This window comes from Varanus komodoensis, unplaced genomic scaffold (assembly GCF_004798865.1).
Source record: "Varanus komodoensis strain SLA01 unplaced genomic scaffold, ASM479886v1 scaffold25, whole genome shotgun sequence".
NCBI classification, from domain to species: Eukaryota; Metazoa; Chordata; class Lepidosauria; order Squamata; family Varanidae; genus Varanus; species Varanus komodoensis.
This window is the reverse complement of record NW_025335661.1, coordinates 10,649,129-10,675,745: the sequence shown is the minus strand read 5'-3', so window position 1 is coordinate 10,675,745 and position 26,617 is coordinate 10,649,129. Positions and strand designations below refer to the sequence as shown.

The 26,617-nt window shown below is 40.3% G+C and overlaps 1 long non-coding RNA gene across 1 annotated transcript; it reads right to left on the bottom strand.

Moving 5' to 3' along the window:
- Positions 1–16,741: 16,741 nt before the first annotated feature.
- LOC123024757 lies at positions 16,742–23,416 on the bottom strand. Its single transcript, XR_006414985.1, has 3 exons — positions 23,382–23,416; positions 23,007–23,102; positions 16,742–16,770 (listed from the first exon to the last, which is right to left on the bottom strand). It is a non-coding gene; the product is annotated as an uncharacterized LOC123024757 (long non-coding RNA).
- Positions 23,417–26,617: the final 3,201 nt, after the last annotated feature.

Below are 26,617 nucleotides of genomic sequence, written 5' to 3'. Positions count from 1 at the left end.
TTTCTATCCTTTCTGGGGTAGAGGAGGGCTATCTGTGCTTGCTTCAGAAAGCTACACAAGGTTTTTATAAAATAAAATCCTGCTGCCTTGTTTAAGTAAGATACATCAAATCTTCCCTCTCCAACAAAACTATGAAACAAAACATGCAAACATATCAAAATTTCTTCTCTGAATTTCTTGTTGAAAGCAATTTCTTTTATACGCAATTGAATAGAATGATTGAAAAATATGTAGGAGAATTTTTTTGGCATGACATCCATTCACAGTCACCTCAAGGTTTCCATTCTTCTACAAATATTATTAAGGGGATTGTAGCTTCCATGGTTCCTTCAGTGTTGCTGGTAACAAATGAATTGATTCTAAGTGTTACATTACTATAAGTATTAACTGGACAAAACTAACACTGAAAATTCATTCATTCCAGATTTTGGGTTCAACACCGTGAAAACACATTGAGATTTCTTGAAGTACTGACAAGTAGAAAGGAAGATCTATACTTTTACCTGTCTCTTGCATCTGATGTTATCCATGGGTGTCCTGGACATTATGACAAAATTGGCATGCTGCCATTGGCTATTCTATGAATGGGGGCTCTTAACAGTCAATATTTTAGTACAGTAAAAGAATCTGATACATCAAACAAAAGAGGGAAAAGGAATCATCATTTTATTCCTTCCTGTATGTTTTATGCTCTTTGGGAATGTCTGTAGTTTTATCCTGTAGATGATAAGTTTCAGTGTTCATTCAGTGTTCGTTCAGTGTTAAGGAACTGATAATTAAATATATGTCTTGCATTTTGGATAACATTCTCCTCTTTGAAATAATTCCTTTTTTCAGTTCCATTTCCATCCAGTTTATGGCACTTTTCTCCTACATTAAAAGTATGAGAAAATGTACAACACTGAACTATCTTCTGCTCCAGTAAGCAGGAGCAGTCATAATGCTCAGGTAATCTAATTCAGATACATATATCCATAAATGCACTGCATACCTCACTTAAATATAGAACTGTGATAGCATCAGGACCTCTTTATGTGACTATGTAGTATTAGGCATGAATTTGAAAAGGCTGAATTATGTATGGAGAATCTAACCAGGTAAAATACCTGAGGATCTTGTTTATACTGCGTTAGCAGCTGCTCATCTGAGGCTTTCCAGACTCTGCCGCATAGCCTTTTCGTATTTGCATGCGGTTCTCTTCCATCATGACAGGGTTCAACCAGTTTGAATAAATCACATAGATACAATCTTCTGTCCATGCAAAGGAGAGCTCACCTGGGCATGAAGACATAGGATGGCAGTGGTCTAATGAGTTCGTTTGCTGTGACGAGGGATTGCACCCACCTTTCACCAAGTCTTGAATGTGTGTTTCTGAAGTTAGGCATTCAAACCAGTACATCTGTCCTGCTGCTCAACAGCAATCTTACTTGAGCTGGCCATGGTGATCTTGGGGTTGTGCTGGGATTCTAAGGTCAGATGTTCTGGGATACCTCATATCCATTCTAAAGTCTTTCTGTCAGGAGTTCATGGCCATCAAAACAACCATGGACCTGTTGCAAGTATTTCTTACCCAACATGTTCAGATAGAAAAATGCATTATCTGGACCCATTTTTGGTATTTTCCCCCTCTACTGGATCAAATGATTGTGATCCAAGAGCAGTGGGAATGTAACACACTTGCATTTTCATGGACGGATCACTATCTAGCCAACAGCAGAGAGAGTAACGGCAAATGCCCAAACACAAGTGAGAACACATGAAAACCTACTCTTTCTTCTCCCCACCACCACCACCTTTACTAAAATAAAGCTAGCCAGTTATGGAACTCAGAAACCATCTTGTTTGAAAGTACACCCAGAATGTTTCTGGGATTTAGGGAATAGCCTTTTTTGCCAGAGGTATTCTGGGAACATTTTCAAAACAGATACCTCTGTACCAACCAATGACTTAGAGTGGTAGTTTGCCTTTGTTTTTCAGGTAAAGGGGGGATACTTTACCATTTTGCATTTTATATGTAAAACCATGTAAAACTTTCACCACCCCTAGAAACTTTCCAAATTTCCCCCATCTTCACAAGGGTTGTAAAGTTTGGGAGCACTTTCAGCATAGCAGTATTAAGTAGCACCCATAAACCAAAGTTGTGCAAAGAGGCCTGATGTAATTGGAACTGAGTGCCTATATGGTGAGTTAAGAGCTCCCATGAACAATCTTTGTTACGGAGTGATCGAGTGCATCCATCAGGACTAAATTTTAGTGAGTTCAATGGGCCACACTTACAAATAAACACTTACAAAACTGCAGCCTTAGAATGCAGTTCTATACTCCTGTAGAAAAGCATATTATAAACTGCATGAATAGAAACTGAGTACAGTGGTACCTCAGCTCACAAACACCTCAGTTCATGACCAAATCAGGTCGTGAACAGAAATTTCACAAAAATTTTGCCACAGATCGCGAACTCCACATCGGGTGACGATTGTGAGCTCGCCTGCCTTCCCTGCATGGGCACGATCGCAGTCATGTTGGGGGCGGGGGAGATGGCCGCGATCCTGCCCATCTCCCCCTGAGTGCACCCGTAATCACTCCCGTCTCCCTTCGAGCATGCCAGCGATCATGCCCGTCTTCCCCCAGAGCGCCAGTGATCATCTGGGGTGGGTGGGGTGAGATGGACGTGATCGCTGGCGCTCTGGGGGGGGGGGAGACAGACATGATCTTTGTTGTTCTTTGTCACTTTGCTTCAAATTTTTGTGAGTAAAAAAAGGTAGGCACAGAACGGATTAACCTTATTTACATTGACCCTTATGAGGAAATTTGACTTGGCTCACGACCAGTTTGGGTCATGACCAGAGTCCTGGAACAGATTAAGTTCATGAGCCAAGGTACCACTGTACCTATCAACAGAATGTCAGTTCCATAGATTAGCTAACTGGCCTTTCAGTGCAAGCTATTGTAATTAATGCATCATATATAACTCAACAGATAACCATCAAGTTGTTTTTGTTGTTTTTAAACAGGATTAAATACAGGCACCAAAAGATATTTTATTTAATGTTTGCCATCCAAATAGTTTGTGGACTCTGCTGTCATTTTGAAATCTAGGTTTGCAGAAGTGCTGCATATAAATAGTACGAAGGCCCTGACAGAGATACTAATAGTTAGGTAATTAGCTCTTCCTGCAAATAAAAGGAGAAAGAGAACAGTACATGAGTGAGAGTCTCATTGCTACCCTCTCACAGACATACTTGACTTTCCTCAAATTATCTTCAAACAACCATCAAGTAATGCTGAGGGTGGTACATTGAAGCATGCATTTTAATTTGCTGTGCACCTGAATTCATGAGAAGGATCAAAGAAGCATCGTAATAATGACTTACATTCCCAGCTTTAATAAAGTTTGTTTATTCATTATTATTCCTTAGAACAATTCATTGTGAACTGGGCTGGTCCTTAGCAGGTGGCCTATCTTAACTCATTTGTAACAGCTGGCATCATTGACATGTTCATTAATTTGCAGCAGAGCTGCTAAAACAAAAGAAACCACTAATTGTAAGAACTTTCTGTGCCAGGTATTCCAGACAGGTGGCATACAATGTATAACATACTGTGGCTAAAGCATAAAACAGCTTAGTTCTTAGACACTGCACAGTCCCAGTGTATGAGAGTGGGTATAGCAGGGCAGGAGAGGGGCATGAGATCAAATGCATCACCATGACTTCTCTGAGATTTCTAATTCTCTAATTTAAATCTTGAAGGCAAATACTGGCAGCTGGGGGGAGGGGGAGATTGCCACTGAGAAATTAGAGACATCAGATGATAATTTGGCAGGGGTGGGGGGATTGAATTGTATTTGCTTCCTTTTCCTCAAGCAGTGTAAATGTCTAGTTTTATAGAAGGAAAACAGTATTTCAGGAGGAGGAAGAGGAGGGATGTTAACTCAGTGATAGAATACATGCCTTGAATGTAGAAGTTGAAGCCTTCATGACTTCTCTGAAAGGATCAGCTAGTGGACAGCATGAAAGACCTCTGCTCAAGACCCCAGACAGCCGCTGTAAGTTGGAATAGATAATATTAGGACAAGCAATCTTTATTTGGTATGAAGCACATCCCAAGAAGTAAAAGCTCAGATACATTAGTAGAAGCATAAAATAGTATGGATGTTTAGAGACTGCAGGAAACAAAGTCAAGTCTGTTCATTGACCTCACTGCTCTTATGACCCTTTGCTGCTTGGAATTTCATATTACAATTTTCATGTTGCTTTTACAGCTTTTACATGGTTTTTAAGTTCTAAGTGTAAATTACTTTGGGAGCTCAATTTGGACCAGAAAATATTTCACAAGTTTCAGGTATACATATTTGACAATAGAATCCATTACCTGAAAATGAGATCTTTTTATTTGTTTATGTATAAACAAATACAATCATAAAGACATTTGAATTTGGGCCACAAATCTGGCTGTCAGTTTCCTACCTGCCAATGTAAATAATGAAATAGGCATTGTAACAAAAAACATGCCAACTCCACTGGTGTAACAGAAATTTCTCATGACTAAATTTTCCCATATCAGACATATATTCTTCATGACAATCGTTATAGCAGACTATATTATGAGTTATATAGTAGGCTGTAGCTATAAGAGGTAGCACAGAGTAGCACTGTTCAAATGTTATTTCTTACAATAGCCATCCAGAAAGGCAAAAGGCATAATATTAAACTTTAGTTCTGTAAAGGAAGTAATTGCTTCCAGATAATTAGATTTCTGATGTTCAGTCTTAATACATGAATGCAATCTAGCAACGCTTGATGCATGGATGCATTAAATCAGTTAAAGAAACTATCCTGAATATCAGGAGTCAACTGAATCAAAAGCAGTTCAACATAAGGACCTCTAGCAGTTCTATGTAGATCAGCAACTTGCTTTTGAGGGCTCAAGGATGTACCATACACTGAAAAAACAACAAACAAGAAAATAGCAAGGGTGACATTCTGTTCTGAAAGTTTAAGAACTGAAGTTTTATTCTTCTCTGGACAGTAACATCAATTACCTAGACATGTGGTTGGTTCCTCTTCACTGGAGGTCTTCAAACAGAGACTGGACAGCTCTTTGTTGACACCCTAGCTTTGCATTTCTTGAATCAAGCAGAAGGTTGGACTAGATAGACTAACACACCCTTCCATCTCACTGATTCTGTAACTCACTTCCATAGACCTCAATGTTTTATGCTTTGCAAGGTAGGTTGGAAGTGCATTGGCTCAAGAAATTGTTTCATTCATTCATTCATTCATTCATTCATATATTTATATGACTCCTATAACTGCCAAAGGCCTTCGTAGGCAGCTTATAACTGGCTTACACTTCTACTTAAGATGTTGCTGACATCTTATAAATCAGATACTGTGTCCTTTGAGTCCAGCCTTTTAAAATATCCCATATTTGGAGTAATCATAGACAACACTTCTGTTTCAATATGATGCTATATTAATTTTTTCTTCTTCCCATCACTGAAACAGCAGTGAAGAGAAGATAGGAGCTGCAAAGCAATCCCATTATATGGTGCACATGATAGTACTTCACTGCAGTTATTTGACATTCAGTATGGTACCTCATTCTCATAGTAGCCTGTAATGAGAAGAAGTAACAGCAAAACATGAATTCATTCCCATGATGATGATGACAAGGATACAAATTGGAAATGGTGAAGCTTTAAAGTAGTGTCACTTTCTCTTAATTGAGTTAAGAAAATAAGAGCTTCAGCTCCTTCCTTACTCCAGAATCCAGAGATCGAATCTATGAATGTATTTATTTACTTCCTAAACTTAGCAGGTGGACGAGGCCAAAAGGTACAAGTAGTTTCCAGTTCAGAATTACAAAACACACACACACTTCCCTTTTCATCATATTTCCAGCAGCTGTTTTGAAATGAGTCCTGTTTCCTTTCCATTTCTGGACACAAAATGACACTGCAGAGCATGGTGCAGTGTAAGAAGAAGCTCCCAAGGCTGTGTGTGTGCTTAAATTGCAAGGGACTTCAGTGTCCAAACTAGGGAATATAGCATGAATTTGTGGAAACTCCTTAACCCAACTTTGCACGCCTCTCATTGTTTGCCTTTCTCTGCCCACCCATAGGCCATGTGATTGGGAATAGCTCCACCCCTAGTCACATGACATGACAAATCTGGAAGAATTATACACAACTTAAAACTTATGAAAACATATGAGATTCCTGGATTTAAATGACATATTCTAAAATCAGCTGCAACATTGTGGGAAAAGCATCTCTTTCTAACATGAAAGCCGAGAGGCTCAGGGAACAACTTATCACAGCAAATCTTCTAATAAACTGGTATATTCTGTGTGTCATAGTACAACTCCAGAAAGCTGCAATTCTGAATTGCCAAATATTAGTTCATGTGCTCTTTTCTATCAAATTGCATACCAAGTCCATTCCTCCCTAGTTACCTAGTGCATACAACAGTGTATAATTACCTCACAAATAGATGCTTACCAATAATGAAGCAATTATGTACATCACTTGTTCACTGTAATTGAAGTAGCCAAGTAATGCAAAGATTAATTACCATGTAATTTTGCAGGTTTTAGCTCTCAGTGTCCTCAGAGTCTAGATATTAGTATGTGGCCATATGCTACTTGGATCAGGAAATAAAATGACAATAATTAAATAATGCAAACAAATGCATTATTTAAAAGAAATATTTACAATATTTCATAATGGTAGAAAAACTATTCTATATCAGGAGTCCATAAGGGTCACTTAAACCTTGCCTTAAGAGTGTTCAATATTTCAGAGAGCTTGTAATCAAAAAAATAAACATCACATGTATACCTTTGGTAGCCAGAAGTCCAGTTTGCAGAAGATAGTCCTCTACCAGAAAAGGTTTTGAATGAAAGTTTTCTATTTGAAGGTTTCATCTATCAAATGGGTTACTCAGACTAAGTTTTTTTTAAAAAAAGAAACACACACGAAAGGGAAAGCAGGGCCTTAAACTTCCCCATGGACAGGCTGAGCAGGCATATGGGTCAGGGCAATCTTATTATGAGAACATGTGCTGCAGTTCAATTTAAATTATAGTTACTATCTCATAATTTTCATTTATGCATATAAATGATCACATGTAACTAGAATGCAAATTAGCATCTTCTGAGTCATGTGACTCCCCTATGTACACATTTGTTACTGGCTCAGGAATGATTTGGGTGGGGAATATTTCGGGCACAACCCAGTGTAACATTTTGCTTACAGTACTGGACTGAGACTCAGGTTCTACTCCTCACTCAGTCCTATTAAACTCATTGGGTGACTTTGTGTCAGTTGCTGACTCTTAGCCTAACTTACCTAATTGGGTTGTTGAGAGGATAAAATGGAGAGGGGGTAGGATTATGTAAGCTGCCTTGACTTTCTGGCAGGAAAAAGGCAATGTATAAATATAATAAATGAATGAACAATAAAGCATACTTCCCCAGCACAGCAATGAAACCGCTGCATTATGGATGAAGGATTACAGCAAGTAGGCCTGTTGGGAAGCATTTGCAGAAGACGGCTGAGAGAGAGAGGAGTGGCAGGGCTAGGCCAATGGCAGGCTTTAGCAATGCTGCGCATTGCCAGGGAGCTGCTGCACAAAGCTCAGTGCAGGTTCGAGCCTGCTACTTCCTGTCATTGGCTAGTTAATGGCCCTCATCTTATAGGGGAGAGTTTTCTGGTTTGGAAAGCTGACAGAGGGCAATCTCCTATTCAAAGACAAAAATGCCCCAGCACCACCTTTTGAAAGAGGACCTTCAGGAACAACCAGAACCACTTTAAAACTGTGCCCCTTCCCAACCATTCAGAAGGCTATTGTGTCTGATAAGATCAAAAACAAAGAGATTCAAGAGGGTTGCACTCCATCCATCCATTTCTCAGCATAAGTCATCAACCAGGTAACCAAAGTTACTCCCATTGCATAGCCAGGTCTGCAACCTGAATGGGGTAGATATAAATTATCAGTATTATCTAATACCACTTAGAGTTGCTCCAGCATCAAGAATGCCAAATTTAGTACTTGGAAGTAGTTATCCAAAACCAGAGTCTATGTTTGCTTCTTCAACATGTGTTTCACTGCTGCATATTTTAAAGCTGTGGAGACCCCACAGTCCCTCAAAGGGGGACCAGATATCCAGCACAGTTCTGGCAGATATCACAAGCCAGGATGGACAAAGATCTAGAGAGCAAGTAATAGATCTCAGTCATCCAAATAATTTGTACAGAACCTCAGTTTGCACAAGCTCAAAGGAATCCATAATATGACTAGATGGCATACAAGTCCTGTCCACATCAGACTTTGTCAAAGTGATAGCATCCACATTGGCATTAGCATAACTATAAAATGCCCTGCAAATTCCTCCAGTGGGCATTGGGAAGTTTGAGTGTGAGTTATTGTGTTGCAAAGTGTAAAGACCCGAGAGGCTTTTAACCTTCCAAAAGAGCTCCAATAGATGGCACCAGGCAGATACAATGGAGGAAAAAAATAGGAAGTCTTTACCATCATCAGCACCATGGAACAAAATTGCAAATGGATTTTACCTGTGTTCAGTCGTCTTAATTGCAAGTCTCCTGCCATTTGTGCTCTAGATATCTACATAGTCATTTCTGCCCCACTCCCCTCCTCAAAATAACATGGAACAAATGGTTCTGGAACTAGGCTGAAGATGACTAGAAGTTACAGGCTGCCAATTGAGCCTGGCAGTGTTACTTGCACTATTCCTGGCAGTACCAGTTCCTAGCACTTTCTCCTATGAGCAGGCTTCATATAACAAAAGCATCACCATGTTTGTTTGTTTGAGGTATTTCTATAACACACAAGAAAAAAAGTCCACAGGCTAGTTCATCAGGCTCTAAAAATTAACAATATATAATTCATATAATTTTTAAACAAGCACAGAAATCAGCATAAGCCAACAAAGAACAGCACAACTTCAATACAAAACAATGCTAAAGCCCAGTGGAAAATAAACCATTAATTTGAAGATCTAGAATGCATTGAAACATAATTTTAAAAACCAGGAAAAACAAGTAGGTCTTCACCTGGTACCACAAAATTCCTAGCATAGGCAGCGGAAGGTACACATTTCGTAACTGGGGCAGCACTCTAGCCATTCGTTTTAGAAAGGCCTTCTGAAGATTATAAAACATAGACAGGCAAAAGTGAGAGACTGCGATCCTCTAGCTATCCTAACTCCAAGCAATCTTTCAATGTTAACACGAGCATTTTGAACTGGGACTGCAAGCCAGTCAAAATTACAAAACGGCATTTGCCATTTTGTCCCTGTGCTCAAGCACCCGGAATCCATCTTATGTCATCCTTTCAAGTCCATGGACTACTTGGGATGCAATTGCGAAGCAACACCCGCTATGTGCCTCAAAACTTGGTGCTTATGAGCATAAGAAGTAAGCAAAATACCATATCAAAAGTAAATGCATTTCCTGTCTGAACCTGTGTTGTAGAACTAGTTGTACGAGGAACTTTAATAAAATTGAAACAGGATCTTTGGCAAGAGGGCAATCATACTGCATGTCAATCATAGCACTGTGAACATTTAGAGAAACCCTTCTGCCACTAGAACTGTAAATTCACAGCATATAAAGGGACAACATTTAGGAAATGTGGCATTGCAGTCCAAGACAGGCTGCAACAAGTCATTCATTTGCAACTTTTGGCATCTGTGTGCAACACTTCAAAAACAATTTTCAGGTTGGAGCCAGAAGCGCAAGCAGTTTATTGCATATGGATTTCTGACAGGGATGGCCAGGAGACTCATTCATTCTTCACAGTGAAACACAAACTTCTGAACTAGCAAATGAAATTAGTTTCATCCAGGTTCTCTTTGGTGTTATCTTAAACAAACTGGATGCAAGATAACATGTTACTGGTAAGACCTTTTCTGTACTGAAACAAATGAGGATTAGCTACTTCACTGGACATTTTCAAAAACCTAGGACAGAAGACAAAATACAGAGTAACTTTTAAGTCATGATCAAACCTGGATCAGTCTCTAGGCATAACTGATAAAAAACACATTTTTCTTGTTACATTTTTGTATAATTTCTACACCATCCTATCACGCAAACCCTTTGGGCAGTTTATAACACAAGAGTAAAACAAACAAAATAAATAAGATGCATTTATCCTTCTCATCCAATACATATGATATAGTGAACTTCTGTACGGTGAACAGATATTATGCCTGCTCTCTCCTCTGTAGTTTATATTAACAGGGTAACCATTTCAACACTAGGCAAACTACCCCCAGATTTCTACCAACAACTCATTTTCCACTTTATACCTTCCAGAAATTCATTACACCAAGACATATATATTTGGTTTTGTTGCAGCAGGTGAGTAAATGTCTACTGCTGCATTCTTGCTGTGACCAGTGTGGTGGAATGTCCAGTATAGACAGTCCAACCCATGTCCCCTATGTGGGCTTGCAGTGTAGATCTTCCCATTTCATCAACAGCAAATGCAACTTCTCACGCTGATGGAGAAATATCAACTTGCCCTCTGAGTCATTCCATCCTGGGGCACATGAGAAAGACATCTAAGCCAATTATGGTATAAATGTTGAAAACTCAGTCATGCCCAATTATCATGCTGTACTGAAGTCTGTTTATGTTAGGAAACAAGTCTGTAAAAAACTCAGGCTTCAGTATTGCAAACTTCTTTTCCACAGTAACAGAAGTCAGTTATTCAATATGAATTATTTGTTGGTCTGTCTCTAGCCAAAGTCTATGTCAAAGAACAGCAACACCTAGAAACAGTTACACACATAGACACACACAAATATGAGTAATACTGTAATAAAACAACCAGGGATAAATACATTCAGGGTCTAATATGAACTAAAGTCCTTTCCATGTATCAGGGAATGATGCCACAGTATTTATGCAAAATATTTTTACCATTGTTGGGCCACAATACATCATGTTTTTCACTGTGTTTAAAACGTGGCCTTGTATCACACACAAACACAGTTGTGGAAGAAACAGGAGAAGTTGGAAAGGTGGTGTGTACAGAGAAGAAGGTATTTTAAGGGGTTCTGTTTGTTCATGTTGTTGTTTTTACATGTCTTATGCTTGTGTGCAGATCTGTTGCTGTGAAGGAGTTGGGGAGGGGTCAATGAAAAGTCTTCCTTTTCACCACAAAAAAGAGGAGAGGAGAAACATAGAAACATAGAAAACAGAGCGAATCAGAAGGGGCCTCCCAGGCCATCTAGTCTGACCTCCGGCACCAGCTGGCTCCACTCACGACATGCCCACCATGTGGACGTCCAACCTATCCTTGAACACCCGCACCGATGGGGCCTCAACAACCTCTCGTGGAAGCCCATTCCACACCCTCAGGGTCCTGACTGTCAGGAAGTGCTTCCTGGCATCCAAACGAAACCTTGGCTCCCTGAGCTTTACTCCGTTGGAGCGCGTTCTGCCTTCCTCTGCCCATCTTCATGTGACATCCCCTCACATACCTGTATGTCGCCAACATATCCCCTCTGAGTCCCCTCTTCTCCAGGCTGAAGAGACCCAGTTCCCTCAGTCTCGCCTCATACGGCATCCCCTGCAAACTGGCCACCAACCTTGTGGCCCTACGCTGCACTGACTCCAACCTGGGTATATCCTTTCTGTAATGAGGGGCCCAAAACTGAACACAATACTCCAGTTGCGGGTGCACTACAGTCGTGTAGAGTGGTAGTAATACCTCTCTCGATCTAGAAGCCACACTTCTGGCTATGCAACCAAGGGTGGCGTTCGCCCTCTTGACCACCGCATCACACTGCTGACTCATGTTTAGCCTGCAGTCAACCAGTACCCCGAGGTCCCTTTCACAAGTGCTGCTCTCCAGCCACTTATCACCTAACCTGTACTTATGACAGCTATTCCTATGCCCCAAGTGCAAGACCTGGCACTTACCCACATTGAACGCCATCCTGTTGTCTCCTGCCCACTTCCATAGTCTGTCCAGATCCTTTTTGATCTGGAGTACCTGCTCCTCAGTTGTGGCCACTGCTCCAGTTTTACTGTCATCTGCGAATTTGATCAACAGACTGTTCACCCCTTCTTCCATGTCATTAATGAAAAGATTAAACAGGATCGGCCCCAGGACAGAGCCCTGGGGGACCCCGCTTGTCACTGGCCACCATCCCAATGATTCCCTGTTAATGGTTACCTTAGAAGAGGAGAGGAGAGGACTGGAGAGTTTAGAGGGGGAAGCTACGATGCTCCTGCTGTCTTTTCCCCAGCTCCCAGAAGGCGAGAACAATAGATCCAGCAGCCTTTTCCCATCCTGACCATTGAAAAGAATGTGATGTACTTCTGATGTGCATACTGGTGAGTTTCCAGATAGTTGCTCCTCACATCACCTCTGGCATGCTAACTTTTGCAAGAGTGAGCACCACTGAAGGCAATGTAATTTACTCACAAATGAATTTGTATATCAGGGTCTTTTTGAGTGGTTGGTCCTCACCCAGCACTTGAAGCAATGTGAGGAAATATAGGTACGTCCTCCTTGCACTGCCATCCCCACAGAAGTCATTTCCCCACAAACAATATCACAAAATTAGCACACACTGAAATATATACCACAGAAAATAATGCAATGTGTAAAAAGCTGTGATAAAGCTGGTCTGAACAAAAGCCAGGGTATAATTCTAGAAAGACATGAGGACATCAGTTTGGATTGAGTGTCATGGGACATGTGAGTCAGGCATTACAATGCCAGTAACATTCCTAGCGTGTAGATTCTTTCCCTCACACACATACTGCAAACCTAAGCAGACTGTGTCCCTATTTCATGCAAGTCCTTGCTCAACCAATATCTTACTGTTATACATAAGTCCAGTCTCTCTCACCCAGTTCTCAAATTCCAGCAGTTTTGCCCTTCTTTCCTGTGGACTTTGAATTCTTTCCTTCTCTCTTGTTCACTCAGTTTCTCTGATTTTCTGCTCTCTGGCTTGAGATGTTAGCTATTTTCCATCCTTAACTTGTCCTAACCTTTCACCTTTGCCCAGAATTCCTTTTCCTAAGCTCTTTCCCTGTCTTTCAGCTGAGTGTTCCACAAATCATTTTTCCTTCATCCTCTGCAGATATCCTGACTCAGTAAGTTCAACCAACATTTTTTTTCTTGAGCTGCCTGTAGCATCTAAACTTTTAAGCAGTTGGCATTCACCTGAACATGTAAGGGCTTACATGTAGAAGGATGAGGCCATACATGTTGGTTCCACCAACATATGTAACTCTTGCCATGCTGACCCCTCATCTGACCTTGCCATGTTAATCAGTACTGTCTGGATGGGAGCTGTACTCACGTTCGCTTGACCACTAGTAAAATTCCCCACAAGGAATCCTGGTGTAGCAGTTTCCACCTGAAATGCCATGCAAGTTTTGCTGTAACAAAGCGATAACTTGCTGCAGTTGCAAGGAAGCTGTAACAAAGGGGAAATGGCATATTTCTAAAATACATATATAAAAGGGGGGGGGAACAGACTTGTACATGCTTGTGTTGTTTTATAAAACTGCAAAATTACAAAACAGCAAGCAAGAAAGCTTGTTCTATTTAGGTTAATGTAATTTTATACCCAGGGGCACTATTTTACCAAATGCCCCCTGCATTTGCAAAGGAGCACCATAAACATAAGAAGACTCAAACTGGGTAAGAAATGCTAATTAAATTTCTTGTGTAGCAGCTGAGCAAGATAGGTCAACCTCCATGGGAGCTATCTGAGACCTATTAAGAAATTGTTCTATCTCTCTCTCTTGCTCTCGCCCTCTCTCTCTCTCTGCTTTCAAGAGCCAAACTGAATGATGTTGTTCTTACAGTACTCTTGCTAAATACCTTACCCTGAAATACAGTTGTGACAGGAAACATAACTTCAAATGTTCATTTTGGGACGGGGGAATATCCTGAAACATTTACAAGGATCAAAATGTTGGAATAAGCAAAGCAAAGCAAAATAGAAGCTAAACTTCAAATACTCCACTGAGAGAAAATTCATGCTAAGATATATCAGATTTTCAAGCATGTCTTTCCTCTAAAGAATTCAGCTTGATTCACATGGTCCTTCCCTAGCTGTTTTATCATCACAACAACCCAGTGAGGTAGTGAGGTAGGTCAAGCTGAGCAGAGACATAAGAATATAAGAAAAATTATCCCAATGGACCATTCATTCCAGTACTCCACTCACACAGCAGCAAACCAGCTGTTCAAAGGATCCTTCAACCAGGATGGGGACAAACATTCCACCTGCCCACAGCTCTTCAGGCATACCATCTCTAATATTGGAGATAGCTCATAGCCAACAAGCTCGTAATCATTGATAGCATTCTTCTCCATGAATTTGTCCAATCCTCTTTTAAAGCCATCCAGTACTTCCTGTGACAGTGAATTCCAGAGTTTAACTACATGCTGTATGAAAAAGTACCTTTTTTATCTGCCCTGAATCTTCCACCAATCAGTTTTATAGGGTGATCCCAGTGTCTAGCATTTTGGGAGAGAAAGAGAAATTTCTCCTTATCCACTTTCTCTACACCATGTACAATTTTAAACACTTATATCTATATGTCCCCTTGACACCTTTTCTCTAAGCTAAACAATTCTAGCAGGTGTTACCTTTCCTTATAGGGGAGTTGCTCCAACCTCTTCATTTATTTTCTAATTACACCTAGATGGGATTTGACTTTTTCACAGCAACCATGCATTGGGCCAATATTTTCATCAAGCTGTCCACCTGAACCACAATATCCACTTCTCAATCAGTCACTGCTACCTCAGATTCCATCAGCCTATACCTGAGATTGTGATTTTTCACCCCAACATGCAACGACACTTGTTTAAATTGAACTTTACTGATTCTCACACTTTGGTGAGATCCCTTTGGAAATCCTCACAGTCCCTTTTGATTTTAACCACCTTCGGTAGTTTTGCTTCAGCAGCTAACTTGGCCACTTTATTGTCTGCTCCTGATGTTGTAAGCCGCCCCGAGGCCTTGGCAAGGGGCGGCATAGAAATGTTTTAATAAATAAATAAATAATTCCATTTCATTTATTAGTCCCTTTTTATTCCATGATTGCTTAGTTTGCTTGAGCAACTTTGGTAACAGACTTTGTTAAAAGCCATTTAATAGTCGAAGTAAACAATGTCTCATGGATTGTCCCATCCATGTGCTCACTGATACTCTCGAAGAATTCTTAGAGGTTAGTGAGATATGACTTACCTTTGTGGAAGCCATGTTGATTTTCTTTTCCCCCAGCACAGCTTGTTCCTCTTTGTGCTTACTGATGCTCTGATTCTATAATATCATTCCCCAGATCACATTTTAAAATTGGTTTTACAGAAGGATGCTGAAAATCTGGAGAGAGTTCTGAGGAGAGCAGCAAAAAAGATACAGGGCCTGGAAACTAAATCTTATAACGAGAGGCTGAAAGAACTGAGCATGTTCAACCTTGACAGACTATGAGGTGACATTATAGCATTCTACAGGTCCCTCAAAGGATTTGTTCCTTCCACAGATCATGAACTTCCACAGTTTGGAGAGTGTAGAGCCATTTATCGTGGCTGAGATCCATGAATTTGCATGACATGTTGCATGAATGCAGCAAAATTCAGCATTTGCATCAGCTCTCAGAATATTTCCACAGGCAATTCTAATCAACTTTCTAATGTGGAGAGCTAAATATTTCCAACACATGACATTCTAAAAGAAATATAATTGTTCCTTTTTCTGATGAAATTGGGAACTATATTGGGTTATACTGTTCAAACCAGGCTTTAAATATTTTGTTAATGCAACAACGGTGAAAAGTAGGCAACTAGGTATCATATCACTTGAAATGTGTTTGAGACATCTTGAAATATGAAAATATATAACCACCTTCCTACTTTTTCTATGCTGGTTTTTTTCCTACCACATTCTACAAATGAAAATCCTAGGTTGAATAAGATAGAAGCAAATAAATCATTTTACTTTTTGTTTGGCATTGCTTCTGTCTTCCATAAGACAGCAGTAGAGGAATAAATTAATCCACAGATAAGGGTACGGATCACAATGTGCTCTCTAGTTTAAGCCCACGTAACACTCCCAAGGGAAATGATGGTTCTAATGAATAATGTCAATTCAATTTCAAGTTGCAGTGGAATAAAATGTATTGTTAATAGAATTTTTCTGTTTGTCTTTGTTTTGCATTGCTTAAGTGCACAAAGATAAGTATTTTGGACCAAGAGCCTAGGGATTTAGCCTGTTTGGTTGGAAATCTAATTAAGGGGGGGTACCCCATTCCTGTTAGATGCTTTGGAAATCTTACACACAAAGCTGCTAAATTTTTTTATGATTATTATAATTAGATAATCCTAGAAAAGGATGCCAATTGCTCATTGATAAACTGGATCTCTAACCACTGCTTTAAAAAAGAGTTAACAGAGCAAAAGAATTATTTGCTATTTTCTATATTCTTTCCTACTAATGCTCTAAAGTTAGTGAAAGAATTTTGGTTAATTTCAGCTCTATTTAAAAGCATGTCCATAGCTTTGTGCGCATGCGACAGCTAAACATGAGTAGAAGATGTGGGCACACTGTCATGCCCTACCTCCAGCTTCTGAAGCCCTCAGTCTTTGGTTTTCCTGTGTTGAATTGGAGGGGCAGGGTCTGAAGGGAGGTTCTCCTTCTCTCTCTCTCTCTCTCTCTCTCTCTCTCTCTCTCTCTCTCTCTCTCTCTCTTAATCAAGGTCCTCTGGGCATTTAAAAAAATTAAAAATAAACAAAAGTTAAAAAGTCAAACCTTAATTGTAATTGCAAATGCTATTGCTATTATTCCATACAGAAACATAGCAGTGGCGCAGAATATAAATGGAATATATAAAAGCAGAGTTAAAAAGTATGTTGTTAAAATGGTGGGAAACTAGAAAGATATTCACCTGGTGCCAAAAAGAATACAAAGAATACAATTGTCTGAATATGAGCAATCATCCCCCGCTATACACCCATGATCATGCACACTGCAGGATTCCTCGTTGTGTTAAGATGGTCAGTCATGTTGAAGTAAATGCAAGAAAATGACCCACTCTGAATTAAGGACTGAGGACCATAGATGCTAGGGGTTTAACTTGCATGCATACCTTCAATGTCCACTCCACATGTTTAGTAGCTGAATGTCGGCATGGGGCTCATATGTTTAAGGCATTCATGGAGGTAAGAGGGAACTGCAGATATACCGAAGCATATTCATCTGTTCTTTAAAGAAGAAAGACAGCATGTATGTGTTCACCTCTGCCTACAGCACTGATAGAATTCTCTCAGCAGTTTCTTCCCCTGCACTAGGATAGCCTCATTACAGGGGTGTTTTGATGGGAAAAAATGACCAATGGCCATTAGTATGGCTATTTAACATTCTCAGTTCAGTTTTGATATGTATTTATTAACATTTGCAGTGTTTTTCCTATATCTGACACACAGAACTGAAAAGAAGAATTTGAAACTGCTGGATTCATCCATATAAGCCCAGGTCTACAGTTCTTAAAAGTCTGGGTTTTAATCCTTATCAATTCAGCCATGTTTGTGGTACTGAATCAGGCTTCCATCTCTCTCATGGGTGTTTTATCTTGAATAGTTGCATGGGAAGCAAGTTCAGGATAGCCTTCCCATGTTGGCAATAGTTGTGGACCTGTAGCTGCAAGTAGGCTGAGAGGATCTTGCCTTCTATTTGTTTTATTTTACAAACAAATAATTAAAAGCAGCTTTAATTCATCTTTAAAAGTCTGTAATTCAGTCAAACTCTCTGCTAATTTTTTGGTGGCCCATCAAACTTCTAGGGTGACTGTGGGCCTGAATACTTGTACCTGTTGAATGTAGCTGGTGCAGATGGGTTAAAAAAATATTTCAGTTCATTTTTGTTAGGATTGGCCAACATTCATAAATTTCTTCATATCTGGGAATCAAAGAACCTTAGATTTAGAATATTTGAATGTGGAGAAAGTCACCAATATTTCCCCTGTTATCACAGGTATCTATACAATTTAAAGACTGGTCTGCCATATGCTGCTGCCACTGTTCAGCTTTCCAAGGAATTGCAATTGGCCTCCATCCCACAAAAAACAAAACGTTGAAATAGTCCACATTTGCTGCCTGTGAATGGACTGATGCATTCAGGAGAGGTGTCTTTGGCTCATTCATTAAAAAAAGGGTTGAATCAGCACATATTAAGGCACAGCATGAGCTTGCAGTAAACTCATTCACAAGATTGATCAAAGGCAACAGGATTGTACCAGAGCCTTCCAGGAAACTATTGGCTTTAAGACAAAAAAGCGTAAAACTAGTTTAAAAAATATTACTTTTTCCCCAGGCTTTTAATTGCTATTTGAATTTCCAGGGAAGGTAGTTTTCAAGGAACGTATTTCATTGCTATAGCCTGTTTTAACTGTCTTAATGTTGCATTGTCATAATCTCGATGGACAGGTATGGACAAACAAAGAGAAATAAAACCAAGATCATTATGCAGAAATTGACTCATTTCTACATCATATATGCCCACAATTTAGATGAGCTTAGATAGCTAGAGAGACAGATGAACAGAAGAATACAGAATATGGCATATCTGAGAAGGTGAGCACAATTCTATGACTCGTTTGCAATCTAATAATGCTGCTGTTTCTAATTTTGCAAAATTGTAAAGTATAAATAAAAGAGGAAATTAGCTAAGCTTGAACAATTGTTTTCTGAGGCAGAACCACAACATGTTGCATTGTGATAATGGCACTTTTATGCTAATTGCCCAAGATGGAGAGAAAATAATTGAGCCTGCATAATTTCTAATTTCTAAATCTGTTAGCCAGCTCTTAATGATCCTTCAGAGATTGGAACTGGCAGACAGATCCTCGGAGTGCTCCTGGAGCACAGGACCCATTAAAGCATGCTGGTTTGAGTGCTATACAAAGTGCTTTGAAAATTATTCAGCACTAGCCAAGGACTCCCAAAATAGCTCTCAGAAAATAATGGCTTCTCAGCACCTCTTGCCTATAAGGAACAAATATACTATGGTTATTAAAAGTGATTAACACAAAAGACACTTTCTTGAATTTAACTGCTACAAACAACTATGTCGGCCTCTTTCTTATTAATAAAGCAAGAGATAACAGAACTTCCAGTGTTGATTCAGCAAAACATTCCATTTACTTGTTGTAGAAGCCAGTTATTTATTTTTAATGAGAGTAAGCAATGTCCAGTGGTAAACTAATCTAAATGTGAACATGTACCCTGGTGAGTACTAACCATAGTCCTTCAAGGTAGCTCCTCAACAGAACTCTACTTCAACCTATAGAAATGAATGGAATAGTGGAGCTGAGTGGACAGATTACAAGGGGTTTTCAAATAACACTTATTTCCCCACCTCTAAAACAGAGACTGTCCTTGGAAGGAAGTTCACATTCTTCAAAGAACAATGGGTGGTGAGTTAAGAACTTAAGAAAGGCCATGCTGGGTCAGACCAGTGGCCCATCCAGTTCAGCATTCAGGGTCTATCGAGCAGGATAGGTGTAAGAATTCCACCTGCTCAAGCTCTTCAGCAACTGATGCAGGTATACCACCCTTGATAAAGGAGGCAGCACTAATTATGTTGCACATACTAGTCAACAGAGGCCTGTAGTAATATGCACACATTTAGTGGAGCAGAGTAGAGTCAAACCTTTTGGCTTTGCCAGACTCAGATGAAAGTTCAGAGATTTTTGTCAGAGATCCAAAAAAGGGAAAGGAAAAGGGAGTCTCTGGTGGCTCCATGAAAGTGCGTGGCTAAATGCACCCTGCAAAGTTGCAAGACACTGCCCACAGAGTCAACACAGGGCATTGATGGTCACTCACCAGCTTGTTATATTTCATCTCACTGAATGTAGATGCACCCCTCTTGCTCTTACCTAATAGGGACCATCACCTGCCTCACGTTTTGGCAACCTCATTGCCAAGGTTGAAAGCAAAATGATTCTCTGAGTTACCAGTTCAGCTAATCTAAATGAAGAGCTTCAAAAGAATGCATGGCTGATTTGCTTAGAAAATGTGAGTTATCTTTAACCCTGTCATGGAATACATGGAACATGGAGTTGTAGATCTAATACCGACAATTTAAAAAATCAAGTATATTTGTTCCCAATGGAAAGTTCATTGCAAAGATGAACAAATATGGTTTAGGTTGGTTTAGGAAAGCCTCTATAAGGTGGGGAGGGGTGTCTTCATAAAAGAAGAGGATTTCAAGCTTCCTGCTTTCAAAGAACATTTCCTTTGATTTGTCATCTAAAGGACCGATATGGAGAATGCCATATTATGCAGGGTACAATTTCTTGCTGGAGCTGATAGGAACTGAAGTCCAAAACATCTGAAGATCATGACCCTCCCTTCTTATAGTTCATCTTTAAACAAAACTTGGTCTTGACACCCATTCAGGCAAAGGAGCCTTTCAAGCAAAAGACTACCTTCTATGACATAGAACAAATGGCCGCAATACAAATGGGCAATGTAGATATGCTTCATCATTTTGTAGCTGGTATTTTGCTTGTCCTTACAACCATCATTGCATCCCAATGAATGAAGGAACAGAAGCTGTCTTTGAATGTGTTGTCCATAAAAAAACTGAATGAAGCGAGTTCTATAGGCAGGCACAACAAATGGGGAGAAGTGGGAATATAGTTATGTCCTTTCTTGAGGAAGCTTGTATGCGCCTACACGATGGAACCATAGCTCATTGAGAGGGTCTTGGGATTTCCAGATAGGGCTGAAAAAACTCTTTCAAAGCCTAATCAGCGCTGCCAGTCAGTGTGGAGAACACAAATTTAAATGGATATATAAGACCCTTGATAAACTGCAGTTTGAAAACCATAGACATGAAGTTTGTAGCTTAGTGAGAGAGGAGTAGTGTGGATGGTGTTTACCAAAAAAATAAATTAATCACTCCTGCCGGGATTCAATTTGATGGTATTACAAATCAGCATATGAATTATAACATGATAAAGTTAATGGGTTTTATCTTTCCTCAATTTAATTACCTGAAAACACCATTGAAGGTGTCTCTGACTAAGGTTTCTCACTGTATAATTTCTGTAACCATAAATAGACCTGCAGATGGTTACAACTGTTCTGTGTTCACACCTTGACAGGCGTTGGCTCTTTTTAATTATGTCAAGGATAACTTCATTGGCAGACGAGGCTTTCAACAAACCATTGCCATGGGGAGAGACAGTGCAGATAATGTGGGCTACCCTCAAGATGTTGGAGATATACACTGTTGCAATGTGTTCCTAAACTGTACTTCAGGGTATGACTGCTGAGAGGCAGATGGGCAGAGTAAGCATGCAGAGTTGAGATTCAGGGAAGAAATAATGGTCAAGGAGCACAAAATAAAAGCAAACCATAGAACTGTGTTTCAGCTTATTGTGATACGACATCTCCTCCCAACTTCTGGTTAAAATAGAAGCAATTTTCACCTTTCTAAATCATAGATAGATCAATTAGTCCTGGTCATCTTTCATCATGTTTTGAAGTGTCAGATTGTGGCAGAATGTCATGTTACTGAAATCATCAGGTTGCCACTGAAAGGGATGTGCTAACAAGAGCCACTCCTGCATGCTATGGTATACCTGAAAAGGGTTGGTATGGTGACCATGTGTCCTCTTTTATACAGCAGTCCTCAGTTGGAAGGACTGCCAGCAGACCATTGCTACAGGAAGCTGTCCTCTATTTAAGGACTGCCCTGTTCTCTTTAAAGTTAAATAACTATAAGAATTGTTGCCTAGCCACAGTTAACACTTGGACAGAGGAGTGATCAGGTATGCATCCAGGTAACCTGATCACAGTCTTCCATCCTAAAATGTGATCTACTGTTATTTCCATTTAATTTATAATATTCATTTCTGCATTTGAATTAATACATATGAAGATTCTGGACAAATCTCTGTCTTCTTCTCCTTCTCCTTCTCATTGATTCATTTCCTACTTTTTGGGAGCAAAATTATCAGCATCCAAAGATATCACAACAGTACAGAACACTGCCATGTCTGACATACCTAGAAAACAGGAGACATAGCCCACTTTTCTACATCTTGAATAAAGTTCAGCTAATACTCAGCACTTCACAGAAATTCAACAAAAAGAATACCCTGTCTATAAGAAAAAGAAAAATAGGCAACACCTTCGCTTCCCATATGGAACTAAGTGAATGGTGTGATTAAGAATTAAAAACAGCAGCACAAAAGATTATTTGGCTTCCAATCCAGACAATGTAAAATGCATTGGCTTTGCTGTGGAATATTTCATTAAAAGCAGCTTGATAATTAGTTTTACAGCAGACAAAAAAGTGTAATTGCTTTAACATAATTAGTCTGTCTTTTTATAATGCAGTGATGCAGAGTTCTGTCAAACCATAATAAGATCAAAATAGATTTTCGCTCTTCCCTTGCCTGCAGTAAAGATTTTTTTAAACTACAAAACATCATCTTTGGTGTCTCCTGCTGTGCTCCTACCTATTAGAGTGGCTTCTGAATTTCTGCTAAGGTGAATTTTTTAAAGCCCCAGCTTGGGCAAAGATCAGAGGACTTTTAAGGGATGTGCATGCTCCTTCAGCAGCCGAGTGGCTCAAAGGTGATCACAAGGCTCTAAGAACATTCGTTTTCTGAAATTCAGGGAATGATCCCTTCTCCCACAAAGGCTGATTTCCACTGTGTAGTGCAGCAACCTCTGATCATAAGTGGACAAAGCCAGGCATTGGATTCATTGAGCTCCTTTTTAGGCACTAAAATCCTGTGGGGCTTTGGACCACAAGCAGGAGCAGAAATTGTTCATGGAAACATTGTGGTCCATTCGCTTTGCAAAATTATTCAGTGATCCAGTCAGGATCCAGACAGACAGGATGAGGAGCCTATGGTCACCATGGCATTCAGATAAGCTACTGGGCCAAGTTTAAGGTCCCCAGGCAGCTTAGGACAGGGTTACCTTAGAGACTGGTTTTCCCCTTCTGTTTCCACCCAGTCTTTCAAATCTTCATGAACAGCAGCAGTGCTAGAAAGGGCACAGATCCAGAGCTCAGGTCTACAGGACAAAACAAAGCAAAGGCAAGTTTAATTATACCAATTTACATATGCTCTGCTATCTCTCTGTATTTGTCTTTAAAGTCAGCTGCTTCCCAAGGTTGCCTCTATTTTTGCAAAAATAAATGAATAGACAAGGATAAAATGCATTGGACATCAAGGGGAAAAAGAAACAGAGTCTTGGGGAGAAAGATTCAAGAGCAGGCAGCAGGAGGTGCAGTATATGTGAGAAAAGAGCCAGGGCAGTCACATTCAGCAGAAGTCAACAGGGCACCTGTACCTTTATTTCAGCAAGTGCCCAGGGACAGCCAGGTGGTGGGGCAGGTGATCTCCCAGAGATTCAGAATTCCAAATAAAAGGTTTGGGGCTTCAGCCCTCAAAGGCCACTGCCTTACACCACCTCTACTCTTCTGACAGTGCAGCAGGCTTCTTCAGGAGTACCTGCAAGAGAATTTTTAGTATTGGAGCACCTGCCCTCTGGAACATGCTCCCCATTGACAGGATGCTGACATCTTTAGTTTGATCATTAGATCAAAGATCAAAGTCTGTTCATGGCTCACCTCTTTGTGCAGACTGCCCCGAAGGTTGACCCAATCAGTAAGGTTATAATGGACCAGTGATTATTCTTCTGTCAGTTCTGATGTGTTCAGGATTTCTGTATACTGAGAAAAGGGAAGCTTGTCTATGTATTGCAGGTGTGGAAAAGATATTAGTGTTTTGCTTCCAGGAAAGTGTGGAATACAATTTCTAGTAAAATATGAATGCAAATGTAATATTCACATTTTATAAACATAAAATACAAATAATAATGTTCATTATTGTTGTACATTATTGACTTTGTGTGAGCCTACACAGATATATCATATGCAAGTTTAGTTGCAGGGGCAAAGTAAGAGACCCTCTACAGATAGCTTTCTCCGGTGCCCATCATGACCTTGATCCAACCCAGCTAAGATGGAGCTTAAGGGTTTATTTTAGAAGCTTATTTGATTGTCCTGCTTTCATGGATTTTCAAAAAGAATAGATTACTGTGTGCCATTATGTATAAGATTTTCTTGTAAGATAGCAGGGGTCAGCTCCCTTGCGATGTTGCCATATTTTTATTTATTTATTTTGTTTTATACAAACTGCTCCAGAGGATTTTCTTGGCGAGTTTTCCCAGGGTGGGTCACCAGGTCTTTCTTCAGCTATTCCCATTTCTCCGGGCTTGGGACCAGCACACACACATGTGATGCCAGGTGTGAATGGCTGAGTTTATTTATAACAAAGAAGAAATTAGTTTGCAAAATGAAAATCAATCTTTTGTTTAGTGAGAAGAGTCCCCCCCCCCACAAAAATAATCAGGCATTCTATATGTTATAAAATTGTTTGGATGGAGTCTTATTCTTAGTGATAACACCATAAGACTTTCTTTAAGAAGCAAATCAAAGGCACAGTCCTCGGGGACAGCGGTGGTCGACACTTCCCACGATTATGCACTGTCATGACCAATACTTGGGGATTATAGAAGCTGTAGTCCTACACATCTGCTGAGCTGTTCTGCACAAGATACACTGAAATTAATGGGGGCATTCTCGTTCAAATCCAATTCATTATAATGAATCTTGTGTGGAATATTTTTTCCAGTGAATAGTGAACATAGGAAGGGGAAAAGCATCCTTAAGTATATTTTCAGACTCAGTCAGCAGCTTCTGGTAAACTCCCACTTTGTGGCTTATAACTTTGGCAGAATGTCTAGATAAATGCATGCATTTAGTGGGATTGAACATTATACAGTGCTGTTATTTAAAAGAAGGAATACATTTTGTTTTTAAATGATTCTATTTTATTTTTAGTTTTAGTTTTCCCTGTACATGATTCTCCCAGGCCAGAAATGCTCCATGTAGCTGGTATATTATATTTCCTCTACTGCAGTGGAAAGTTGATCCAGAGGTGGAACTGTCCATGTTTAGAAACCACAGAAAACATAATTAGTAGCACTGCAGAATGCTCATTTCTCTAAAGCCAAGCCAATTCCATGCAACGATGCTAAGTTCAGTGGTTTTCTTGGCGGGGGGGGGGGGGTCTGGCAAAAGAAGTCAGAGTAGAAAAGAAAGATTCAGCAATATCTCCTGAGAACAGATGCTGTCTGAGATATTTTGGATCTGAGTTCCACAAAGTGCTGACTTGCAACTGTGAATAGTCTATCATCACAGAACATGCTAACCAGAAGTCTCAGGTAAGTCTGCCAACAGGGTATGAAGGCAGCAAACCCCTCATGCTTTTTTATCAATAACCAAAAACTGAGTGGCAAACTAATTCTGAACTTAGAAGACCTCCATCAATGTCCTGGCCTCTGTTTCAGACCATCATACTTATTGGATTTTGCTGCATTCTGTAGCCATAATTTTTATAAGTTACCCAGTCATGAAACTTTCATATCACACTTCTGTATATTCCACTCAACATGTGATGTCTTTCCCCGGTCTGCCTGCCAACCAAGGTGAAGCAAATGGAGATGATGAACACAGGGCTGATGTGTTTTTTCCATGGTGATGCCAACACTTTCTATGGTGGTACCAACATTCACCTCCTGACTGAGCCCTACCTAGTCTTGCCATTTTAGGTCTTTAAGAATTTGAGAAACATCTAACTCTCCAAAGATGTGCTCTCCTAAGAGCCTCATGTCTAAGCAGGGGCTAAAACCTGAATCTCTAGGCACCCAGTCTAACACTCACGGATGAAGCTCACTGGGTGACTTACTCTCAGTCGAACTCACCTCACAGAGTTATTATGGAAATAAAAATGTAGAGAAAGAAGAGGGTTGTGTAAGCCACCTTGAGTTCCTTACAGGAAAAAGGAGGGTTATAAATATAATAAATCAATAATTAAATTCCCTAATAAATCCCAATCTAGCTTGTCAGAATGGAACTAAGACATACCTTTTTAATGTGGCCTTTAAATTATGAAAAGTGGTTTCCATGTTCTTTCATTTTTGTGGTTGTCATTAGAGGTCATTACTTTTATGACTTTAGTTCTTAACAAGAATTGTTGCATATCAAATATTGCTCCAGTCTCCACCCAGTGCCTCCTTTGTTCCAGAACCTCTGATCAGACACTGGATTCAGCACATGACAACCCAAGCATTGGGGGAAATGGATTTATTAAAAGGTTTTATTGAAAGCTGGATCTGAGTCCCCTCCCTCCCTGGAACACCTGCCACGCTGCTGCTGCTGCTGCCGCCAATGGCTCACACCAACGGAAGACCTGAGGCGCACCGCCGGGCCCAGGGGCCAGCTGACGCCGCTCCCGCAGCCACCGCCGGACCATCCCAGGGCCGGAGTACACCAGGGCCACCACTGCAGCTGAGGAGGGCACCCCCATCTTGCCGGCCACCAAGTTCCCCGCATCCGTCCTTGCACCCCTCCCCCAGCCGCCGTCGATGAGAGCAACGCCAGATTGGGAGCAGGGTGCAGGGGCGGGCCAAAGGGCGGTCGCCACCGTTTGTGGCCATTCATGGCCGTGCGGGGGCTGGGC